This window comes from Arachis hypogaea, chromosome 3, assembly GCF_003086295.3.
Source record: "Arachis hypogaea cultivar Tifrunner chromosome 3, arahy.Tifrunner.gnm2.J5K5, whole genome shotgun sequence".
In the NCBI taxonomy this organism is placed as follows: domain Eukaryota; kingdom Viridiplantae; phylum Streptophyta; class Magnoliopsida; order Fabales; family Fabaceae; genus Arachis; species Arachis hypogaea.
In genome coordinates this window covers 28,266,442-28,274,960 of record NC_092038.1, presented here as the reverse complement: position 1 = coordinate 28,274,960, position 8,519 = coordinate 28,266,442, and the positions used below count along the sequence as shown (strand labels likewise).

At 32.8% G+C, this 8,519-nt stretch overlaps 1 long non-coding RNA gene across 1 annotated transcript; it reads left to right on the top strand.

Moving 5' to 3' along the window:
- Positions 1-1,418: 1,418 nt before the first annotated feature.
- LOC140182567 (uncharacterized) lies at positions 1,419-8,269 on the top strand. Its single transcript, XR_011878427.1, has 6 exons — positions 1,419-1,558; positions 5,981-6,402; positions 6,511-6,671; positions 6,743-6,828; positions 6,921-7,890; positions 8,047-8,269. It is a non-coding gene; the product is annotated as an uncharacterized lncRNA (long non-coding RNA).
- The last annotated feature ends 250 nt before the right edge of the window (positions 8,270-8,519 follow it).

Genomic DNA, 8,519 nt, shown 5'->3' with positions numbered 1-8,519 from the left:
ATACGAAAGACAGTAGGAGTTGCTTCATTTTTAACTCTTACTCCAATCAGAAAAACTTAAAGCACATTGTGATATGTTAGTTAATTATTACAAGGCTATAGACATTATTTTGGTGCAAGTGTGGTTGATTTTGCAGTTTATGAAATGTGCATATATAGTATTGAGAGCTTGACATTAATTCCTTGTTATATACATAGTGATTTTAGGGTCATAATGATAGGAAGCCTGTAAAATAAAAAAAAAGGTCCCAATCTCATATAAGCAGTGTTGTGCACAAAAAATTTACTGAGTGGTTCAAGCATGTAGTGAATGGTTTTATATTTATTCATTTTGCATATTTAGTAGCACATCGCCGTTGTCTGTATTACAACATCAACATATTTAAATTTAGAACCATTAAAGATGGAAGAGATGAAAATCTAAAATAGTAAAATTTATGTCACTTCTAAAACTCGAAGTTAGGCAAACAAATATGACAATTATATTGTTGTTGATGGTGTTTTTATTATGAAAAATTAATAGATATCATTGAGATGAACTACAATAGCCAATTTATCAATGCCTTATTTAAAGGTCTTTGGATAGACATGACAATTGGTAGAGGCATAAAAGAAGATGTTTGGGTCTCACTAGTATCAACTTCTATCATTTGATGCACTCTAGGGTCGTAGGGCCATCTTATATATTATGTAGATGATAAAGTTGATAAGAGATGGAGTGTAATAATTCATATAAAGTCAAAAGATTTGTTTGGCATGAGTAAAGACCATGAACAATATGAAATCGATTTTTCTCCTCAACCAAATTTAAATAGATTGTCTAATATAACATTGAAGATTTAAAGTTGAATAGAGATGACGACTTAGAGATAACACCGCAACTAATGCTCTCAATAATTACGACGAGGCTACAGGTTTATAAATATGTATATTCAAAGTTAGGTTTACTAGTCTAGTAGTTATATTAATAAATATTTTGTTCACTGAACTTATTATATATTTTAGTACTAATATTTTTGTTATAGCTTAGGCAATTATGTCTGTGAGTAATAATCATTTGAATTTTTGTAGTAACATTTTGAATAAATATTTGAAAGTGGCAAAAAAATTCGGAGCAAAATTTGTTCTCTAAATTTTGTTTTTTATTTTTTAGAAAAGCAAAATTTGTTCTCTAAATTTTGTTTTTTATTTTTTAGAAAATTATGGTCATTCACGATAAAAAAATTAAAAATTCACTTGACATAAAATTACTAAATTTTAAGGATGAACAGATCTTATTTTCTAATAATTATTGCAAAAATTTGCATCAAAATATTTTTTTTAGAATATATATTTAATATCTAATTTTTTTATCGCGTTTTTAAATATTTTAGGATTTATTTGTCGTTAACATTTTGTGAGTTCATTTAACCAATCATCCCTCTTCCTCTGTTGATTCAAGTTTAGACTAATAACCTCTAAAAGCTCTGTCTCCTAACTAAAATCACATAGCCCAATGCTTTTCTTTTCTCTTCCACTACCTCCAAATCCCTTTGGCCTGAACAAAATCTCTGTCGCCGGTAATTACCTTTCTCTTTTGTATGCCTTCTTCTGTCTTATCTCTATGTGTTTGCTACATCTTTGTGTTTGCTATCTTTTTGTGTGTGTTATCTCTCTAGATTTCTTCCTTTTAAATCAGATTTATTACTGGTACCGTAGTCCATGGTTAGTCTTCACTACTTTCCTGGATTGTTCTTGTTCTTACTTGCTTAATTGAAATAAATAATGTTGAAAAGAGATGGTTGGTATACCTTAGTTAAATGGCTTCACACAATACTCTCTCTAAAGTGCTCTATGAGCGGATATGCAATCGGAAGTTTAAAGATTTTGATAAGCATGATAGCTTTAAATATTCTTGGTGAAAGTTTACATTTCTCTCTTTAAATATTGCATATCGTACAACAGTAAAGTAAAGTCAAACAAGAAAGGAAAATGGTTAACACATTGAAATTAATGTAATTAACTATTTTTTTAAAGGATGGAATCACATATAAATAAAAAAAATTTGCAGCTTCTAAGGACTCATAATCTTCACCGAGCTTTAGAGCCACAACCTTAAAGGCAAACACCAGCATATCTGACATCCCTGCCATTTAATTCGTATTTTAACCTTTAAGCTTAACAAAATCACATAGGCACACACAAAATGCTGTAACACTGGATCATCTTATTGAGATGATTTTATGAAAAAGTTGCAATAGAAAGTGAAGTTACGTGTGTACTGACTTGATAACCCCAAGTTTCGACCACTATCTGACACAAACACAAATTCCACAAGTTAGCATCATAACAAAAGAGAGTGCATGTGATAGGGTGATTAGTAGTAGTGGGTACAATTTCTTTGAAGTCACGGCAGCACATTTGAGATGCTTAGATAATTGGGCATGGCATACAACTTCGGGGGTGGGTTGTTTCTAGGAAGGGATTTTTGTTGTTCAAGAGGATTTAACAGACTAAATCTTCGTAGTGGTTCGTGAGATTCATGTCTTGTACTGATTTGATCTCTAAAGTTCTAATTGATATTATTATCCCTGAGATTGATTTTCAGACACTATAATAGTCATTTGATCCCTTTTTGATGACTCAGCAAATAGAGTAATGAGCTGGCACTCCAATGCCACGACAGACGTCGACCAAATTATGTTTGCTTTTGGCGTCCAATTAAGGCAAAAAACAAAAAAGTGTTTGTATGATCAAAGCCTTGTTGTTTCTGTTTTCATTGGGAACCAAAAGCAAATGATGTTTCACTCGTGTCTGACGTGGTATTAGAGTGCTAGTTCATTATTCTGTTTGTAGAGTCATTGTTGAAAGGGGGTTGAGAAACCACTATGGTACTTGTAAATTAATTTTGGGAATGATAATAGTGCAATTGAAATTTCAAGAACCATATTAATATACAAGGGGTGAATCTTAGGGACTGTTTTAGAGATTTAGGCGAGTTTGTCGACACTGTTTAACTGTTTGGATAAGTCAAGAGTGGAATTGGGGAAGAAATGGTATGCCATAGATGGTTTATTTTGAGTAAGAATAATTGGCCAAAATTAGAGTCTAGATTGAATATTTTTGTGAATTTACCATTTTGACATTCGAAAAATTTTGATTTTGTCAAAATGATACTAAAAAATTCCATAATAAGTACTGTTTTACCCACTCCAGCTCCGCCAAAGAGTCCAATCTTTCCTCCACGGCGATAAGGAGCTAAAAGATCTACTACTTTAATTCCGGTTTCAAAAATGGATAATTTTGTGTCTAATTGTATAAAGGCAGGCGCGGATCGATGAATAGGAGATGTTGTGCGAGTATCTACAGGACCCAAATTATCAATAGGTTCGCCAAGTACGTTAAAAACAAAATGACCCTCAAAAAAGTATATTACGTTTGACAAAATTTTGATGAAATTATTAATTTACTCTCTTCTGTTATCATTATCTCATCTCCATTATTTCTATTTCTCTGCCACCGTCCTATCTCACTAGTCCTCACTCACTAGTATTAGCATTATCATCACTGCCAGCACCATTGAACAACACCCACTGCTACTATCCCCTACCACTACCAACCTCTACGGTGAAATATCAAATCCTAACACCTTTATCACCGCATACATTTAAAATCATTATCAACAACGATATATTGAAAATATATTACATTTGACAAAATTTTGATAAAATTACTAATTTACCCTCCTCTGTTATCATAATCTCATCTCCATTATCCCTATCCCTTTGCCACCACCCTATCTCACTGGTCCTCACTCACTGGTATTAGCATCATCGTCACTACCAGCACCACTGCTACTATCTCCTACCACTGCCAACCACATCAAATCTTAACACCTTTATCACCGCATATACCTAAAATCATTATCAACAATAATAGATTGAAATCGTCAAAAAAGAACGATGAAAAAAGTAGAGATAGAAAGCAGAAAGATGGAGAAGATTGAGATAGAGACAGATCATCAGAAAAGGAGGAAAATAAGAGAGAGAGAGAGAGAGAGAGAGAGAGAGAGAGAGAGAGAGAGAGAGAGTTTGACGAGGATGGGGTTGAGACAGTAAAAAAAATGGATTAGTTATGATGGTGGTGGAAGTGGAGGTGGCAGGGGGTAGGGGAAAGAAGAGATGCTATTACATGTATTTAGAATAAGGATAATGAGAGAAAAATGGGCGATGATGATGGTAGGTAATGATAATGAGAAAGAGAAATGGTAAAGAGAATGTGTGGGTAAATTTATAATTTTATAAGAAAAGATAGGGATTTTTCCATGAAAAATTTAACAATTGACTAAATAAATTAACTATTGACTTAACATTTGGATATTTTTGTCAAATAAAATATAATTTTTGGGTCATTTTGTCATTTAATATTTTTTAAGCATCATTTTATTAAAATCGAAATCTTTCGAGTGTCAAAATGACACTTTTTAATTTTGATATGGAGAGGAAAATGGTGTAAGACGGCGTTATGGAGTGCATGGGTGCTTTACGCGGATGTGGTGTCAGGATCAAAGAAATCAGACGGTTTGATTTTAGGCTAAGTAATCGGACTGTCCGATTTAAAGGGAACAAATCGGACTGTTCGATTTGCGTCCTCCCAGCCACGTGTCGTGCATGCGTTGTCCCCTCAGCGGTGCCCCTTATACCAACATGCCCCCTATTCTGATCCCACTCTCTACCTCCAAAGTCGCTTTCTTCCTTACCCACCTAGCTATTATTTTCTCCATTTTTCTTCTTCATCACTTTAATTTATTCTTCTTCTTCAGTTAAAAAAAATTAAAATGCCAAAAAACAAAAATATAAAAATGTTGATCGTCCTGAACTTCATATTATCAATTATCTCTGTCATTCTGATTATGTAAGTTTATTTTTTAAATATTTTTATATTTCAGAATTATTATTAGTATTGTTAAAAATTTAAGAACATATGTTTAAATGATATATGTTATAGAATTATACCTATTATTGTTAAAAATTTAGGAATATATATGTTATAGAATTATTATTATTATTGTTAGAAATTTAGGAATATATGTTTAAATAATAGTTTGAAATATATATGTTTAGATTTAGTTAGTAAACATTTTAATCAATGATAATGTTTGAATTAGACTAATATGATAGATTAGTAAAAAATATATGTTTAGAATTTTTTGTAATAATTTTGGAAATTATCATTAATTAACTTTAGAGCTACGTTAATTGTTGTATAATTTTTGTAATAATTTTGGGAATTATGATTAATAATTAAGTTTTGTAAAATATAATATATTTTTATTCCGGTAATAATTATTTATTTATTGTTAGATATTTAATTGACATAAATATATTATTGTAGTTGAGGTTTTAATAAAGTGAAAGATTATTAATTAATTAAGAATTGGATTTATTTATTAGTTATTATTAATAGTAAGTTAGTATTTATTATTAGTGATATAGGAATTATTATCCAGTAAACTATGAATAAATAAATAAATAATTATGTAAAAAACAATTGAAGAAAAATTTAGAAAACAGTTGAATTATTACTATTTTGGAGTTAAATTATTAGTATTATTAATAATTATTATTATTCTAGATGTAAACAGTTGATTTTTTAGTATTATTAATAAAATTTAGAAGTTACACGAGTATTATTCTGGAGTTTAGTAAACTGGATTTAGTAAAGTCAATTTTTTTTTGGTATTTTCAATAATTAATGATTATGGTTAGATACTTAGTTAACATATTTTGTGTAGTTAAATTTGAAATTTTTTTAATAATGATAGTTAAATAATTGGTAAATTAGTTGTATTTATGCATGCACTGTTAGTTATTAAATTAGCTAAACCTATGGTAAGTTTAGCAATAGTCTAATAAATTAGTTACTATTATTAAAAAATTATTAACTTTTAGTAGTGATTAGTAATAATTATTAATTTACTAATAGTTTGTTATTTTTTATAGAGTTCACGAAATGTGACATGTAACCACTTACTGTTTCTGGATCGGTACAATCATGTTGTGGAGGAGCATTTATGGTTCATTGGTTTTTATCATGTTTCCCAAATTGAAATAGTTCAATGTCAGAAAGCACTGGTAAATGCTTTAGTCGAGAGGTGGTACCCAGACACACACACATTTCACCTTCCGATTGGTGAGTGTACTATGACACTGAAAGATATGGCTGTTATTCTTGGTCTTATGACAAACGGTCTTCTAGTGATATGAGTGACTATGAGTAGTCACGAAACCTTAGAGGCCGAGTGTTTACCCCATTTTGGAGTTGCACCTAGAAAGTCAGATTGTAAAAGAAGCTTCATAAAATTGGTGTGGCTTCGAGATTTAAAAGAACGTTTACAATTGATTGATGAAAATAGCATTCAGAGGTACATGAAGTGCCACATTATATTATTATTTGGGACGATATTGTTTGGAGACAAGTTTGGAGAAGCTGTGCACTAAATATTTCTGCCTTTGCTTCTTGATTTTGGCAGTATTGAACAGTACACTTGGATAGGGCGTTATGTAGGGCATCTCGTTTTGACTGCAAGAAAATCGACGGTCCATGATACTTCTACTAGCTTGGGCTTGGATCCGTCTACCACATCTTGCGCTGGTTCCTAGGAAACCCCGCAGTTTTCCACTTGCGAAACAGGTAACATTATCGACTTACATCGTATCTTCATATTTAGAATCCAATTGTGTTAATGAAATAAATCATATTAGGTGGCGTAACTGGGAGTGTGGAGATAGACGCTATAGATATCTTAGTCTTGCTCACTTTAGGAAGTCATTGGATGATCTTCAGGAAGGTCAGGTTTGTTTTCATTAAAGACGTATTTGTTTCGGGTTTAGTGTAATTATTATTTGACTTGTAATCATTTGTTTCTTTTATTGTGTGCAGTTTGTGTGGGAGGCCTATGGTATTGATCACATTGAGCCAGACATAATTCCTACAGACATTTATATGCACTCAGTTGTGTGGAGCGCTATGGTGCCATTGGTATCATTTAAATGCATTGAATGGCGTGCAACCAATTGATTTAGGCAACAGTTTGGTTTCATTCAGGGAGTTTCTCATCAAGAACGGAGTCTGGACAAGGCATACGTGAAAGTCCTGACTAGTCCTAAGAATCTTGACTAGGCCACAGCCATGACTCATTCATTTTGGGTGATACATTGGACAAACAGGTATAATCACGTTCTTACTGAGCTTCCCGTGCCTCCACAGCATCCCTTAAAGATTAACATGTATTGGTACCATACAAAATATGGCAACCACTTGAACTTATCGAATCTGGTGGTGCAAGAGAATGATGAGGGTAATCCAGTTAGGGATGATGACAATCAAGAGCAGGAGCCACGGTCACCACCACCTCTACCTCCACCTCCACAAGAACAACCACAGTCCTCGATCCCATATGTTCCTCAAACACAGTTTACCCCGTCATACCCATTACATCAGCAGTATTAGAGTACTCCACAGTTTGACATGGGAGATGGAGCTTCTTTTAGCCAGTTACTTGGGTTCATGGCTGACAGAGGTTCACAATCTAGCCATCAGCCTGATATGATGATGGGTAGGTATTCCTTGGACGGGAGCCATCCATGATGCACTTCCTCGGGTACTTCTAGAGGGCTAGTATCTAGAGACTCTAGTAGGAGTGACGGTGGTCGAGAAATTCTTAATAGTCAAAACCTACGACGTGTTTCAATCGGTCTAATTGAAGAAAATGCTAAGGCAATTGAGCAAGAGACTAATGACTATCTAGTAGAGCAACTAGATAATGAGGATGACGAGGAGGATGAAGATGAGGATATGGATGAGGATGAAGAATTCCATAATGATGACTCTGATCATGGTGATCATGCAGGTCCTAGTACATGTTTACTATTTTTGTCAATTGATTATATTATATTCGTATTTGGTAGCTCTGTGATTGATTATATTATATTCATATTTGGATGTTTTGTTGTTTCATTATATTATATTCATGTTTGGATTGTCTGTTTAATTAAATTATATACAGGTGAGGCACGAACTCCAGATGAGACAGGCAAAGGCTACAATCTTAGGGTTGATCCGTCACATCGTAGTGCTAATCGATTCACCCCGTCTGTGTTCAAGAGGGCTGTCAAAAAGTGCAAGAATTTTGTGAAAGATGTAAACTGGACAATGAGAAAGTAGTTGTGGTGCACTTAACATTTTTTTGTGTATCATTTAACTTTTCTATATATCATTTAACTTGTCTATGTATCATTACTATTCATGTGATAGAGTACTTGATAAAGTCACAAATGTTATAGAGTAATTTGATAAAATACAATGTTTCAAATATCATAGAGTATTTGGATGAAATATAAAGTCGCAAATGTCATAGAGTAAGCAAGATGAAATGTCATAGAGTACTTCGATAAAATGTAAATGACATAACTCTACTGAGCATTATTACCGGCACTTGCACCTTCTGATTGACGGCATCTACTACGGCTGTGGCCCTCG